We start from the raw sequence: 3,232 nt of genomic DNA, 5'->3' as shown, positions 1-3,232 counted from the left end.
GTTTTACAGTAGAATGTGTCCACCCTAGTTTACAGTAGAATGTGTCAACCCTAGTTTACAGTAGAATGTGTCTACCTAATTTACAGTAGAATGTGTTAACCCTAGTTTACAGTAGAATGTGTTTACTCTAATTTACAGTAGAATGTGTTTACCCTAGTTTACAGTAGAATGTGTTTACTCTAATTTACAGTAGAATGTGTCTACCCTAGTTTACAGTAGAATGTGTTTACTCTAGTTTACAGTAGAATGTGTTTACCCTAGTTTACAGTAGAATGTGTTTACCCTAATTTACAGTAGAATGTGTTTACCTTAGTTTACAGTAGAATGTGTCTACCCTAATTTACAGTAGAATGTGTTCACCTTAATTGTAAAACATCTTACCACTTATTCTGTCAAAAAGAAAATCATGACAGATTTTCACGTCTGTTATTATTTTGTTAGACAATTGTCACAAGTCGCTCTGGATAAGAGCATCTGCTAAAATACCAAAATGAAAGATTTCTATATTTCTATAAATAAATTAAAAAAAATACGAAAACGAGTTCAGTCAAGAGAAGCGTTTACTGACCATGCCAAAGAGTAGATTAGAACATAACAAATACACACATCGCAAGTCAAAACCCCACATTCCCCCAACAAACATTTCACACAACGCCACAATGAAAACAGAGACTTACGTCCTAAATAGCACTCTATTCCCTATTCCCTATTCCTGTCTGCGTTTGACCAATCAGATCTGAAACATATCTGATGTAAAAAGATCTGATGTGATTAGTCAAAAGACAAATAAGTGAGAGAAAAAAATATTAGAATTGGGCTGCCTGTGTAAATGAAGCCTATTTAGGGAGTAAGGAGACATTTAGGACATACCCAGAGTGGCTTCAGCTAACATCAACCCCAATCATTTAGGATGTACCCAGAGTGGCTTTAGCTAACATCAACCCCAATCATTTAGGACATACCCAGAGTGGCTTCAGCTAACATCAACCCCAATCATTTAGGATGTACCCAGAGTGGCTTCAGCTAACATCAACCCCAATCATTTAGGATGTACCCAGAGTGGTTCAGCTAACATCAACCCCAATCATTTAGGATGTACCCAGAGTGGCTTCAGCTAACATCAACCCCAATCATTTAGGATGTACCCAGAGTGGCTCCAGCTAACATCAACCCCAATCATTTAGGATGTACCCAGAGTGGTTCCAGCTAACATCAACCACAATCATTTAGGATGTACCCAGAGTGGCTCCAGCTAACATCAACCCCAATCATTTAGGATGTACCCAGAGTGGCTCCAGCTAACATCAACCCCAATCATTTAGGATGTACCCAGAGTGGTTCCAGCTAACATCAACCCCAATCATTTAGGATGTACCCAGAGTGGCTTCAGCTAACATCAACCCCAATCATTTAGGATGTACCCAGAGTGGGTTCAGCTAACATCAACCCCAATCATTTAGGATGTACCCAGAGTGGCTTCAGCTAACATCAACCCCAATCATTTAGGATGTACCCAGAGTGGCTTCAGCTAACATCAACCCCAATCATTTAGGATGTACCCAGAGTGGCTTCAGCTAACATCAACCCCAATCATTTAGGATGTACCCAGAGTGGCTTCAGCTAACATCAACCCCAATCATTTAGGATGTACCCAGAGTGGCTTCAGCTAACATCAACCCCAATCATTTAGGATGTCCCCGGAGTGGTCCAGCTAACATCAACCCCATTCATTTAGGATGTCCCCAGAGTGGCTTTAGCTAACATCAACCCCAATCATTTAGGATGTACCCAGAGTGGCTTTAGCTAACATCAACCCCAATCATTTAGGATGTCCCCAGAGTGGCTTTAGCTAACATCAACCCCAATCATTTAGGATGTCCCCAGAGTGGTCCAGCTAACATCAACCCCAATCATTTAGGATGTCCCCAGAGTGGCTTTAGCTAACATCAACCCCAATCATTTAGGATGTCCCCGGAGTGGCTCCAGCTAACATCAATCTCTTCTCTCATTCTTTCGTTCTCTCTCTTCTTCTATCATCAAAAAAACAACAGACAATCACAGTTAACAAGTAAGTACAGTGACATGCCAAAGCAAAGCGTACCCATTGGATGGTCTGGTCTGACAGCGCAGTTTACCATCCTGTCAATCAATCAATGAACCAATCGGAACCAGGTCCTCACCCTCCCTAACGTCCAAGATGTGTTCTGCTCCATGTTCTTTTGTATCGGAGTGATTTTTTTATTGAGTCGTGGTTAAAAAAAAGAAAGTGATGATCATATGTCCATTAAAACATTTTCTACTCTAAGTCTGTAGCTATATGGGTGAAGTCAATTCTCTATCACTAACTAAAGTTGGTAAAGTTTACTTGAGAGCTTTTTCCAATGACACAACTCAATATTTTATCCGTCATTCACAAATCATTCATCATTTATAGTGTTTCCTGGTAAATTCAAAATAGAACACGTAGAATGGAACACGTGCCTAAACTATTTACAGCATTCTGTTGAAGCTACAGGGAAAATGTTGCACGGTATAAATAGCTTTTATGTGTCAGAGCTTGCATGTGAGATACAGAGAGATTGTGTATGAGCGTAGATGTGAGGCGTGTAAACTATGGGAAAGTGGGCTCTCTAAGGGTGTTGCGTTGTAGCCTGATTTACAGTAACTGTTCTGCAGTTGACTAAGGCACCATACCCATTCTAACATAATCATTTACCCCCCCCCCACACTACCAGACCACTTCCTCATTCGTGCGCACCTTGATCTGCCAGCCAGCCAGACAAGCACTGCATTCGCTTCTTATTTTCTCTTGTATTTCATCATTTCATCGCACTGTTTTTGTTGTATGTAGTCAAATCCCCCCAGTAGAAACTGTTTAGTTTGTGCGCTTGTTCCAAATCGTTGACGCATACAGAACCAGTCAAACGTTTGGACACACCTACTCATTCAAGTGTTTTTCTTTATTTTTTACTACTTTCTACATTGTAGAATAATAGTGAAGACATCAACACTATGAATTAACACATATGGAATAATGTAGTAACCAAAAAAGTGTTAAACAAATCAAAATATATTTTATAATTGAGATTCTTCAAAGTATCCACCCTTTGCCTTGATGACAGCTTTGTGCACACTCTTGGCATTTCTCTCAACCAGCTTCATGAGGTAGTCACCGGGAATGCATTTCCAGTGCAGTCGCAAAAAACATCAAGCGCTATGATGAAACTGTCTC

The 3,232-nt window shown here is 40.2% G+C and overlaps 1 long non-coding RNA gene across 4 annotated transcripts; it reads left to right on the top strand.

Annotated features, from left to right (window-relative positions):
- Nucleotides 1-548: 548 nt before the first annotated feature.
- Nucleotides 549-1,855, top strand: LOC127931471 (uncharacterized). Of its 4 annotated transcripts, none has more exons than XR_008141331.1 (2): nucleotides 549-1,150; nucleotides 1,382-1,855. It is a non-coding gene; the product is annotated as an uncharacterized LOC127931471 (long non-coding RNA). The 4 variants fall into 4 exon arrangements; XR_008141328.1 differs by having other exon boundaries at nucleotides 549-1,196; nucleotides 1,428-1,855; XR_008141329.1 differs by having other exon boundaries at nucleotides 549-1,196.
- Nucleotides 1,856-3,232: the final 1,377 nt, after the last annotated feature.

This window comes from Oncorhynchus keta, chromosome 8, assembly GCF_023373465.1.
Source record: "Oncorhynchus keta strain PuntledgeMale-10-30-2019 chromosome 8, Oket_V2, whole genome shotgun sequence".
Lineage (NCBI taxonomy): Eukaryota > Metazoa > Chordata > Actinopteri > Salmoniformes > Salmonidae > Oncorhynchus > Oncorhynchus keta.
Note: the sequence above shows the minus strand (reverse complement) of the source record. Positions and strands in the feature narration are given on the sequence as shown.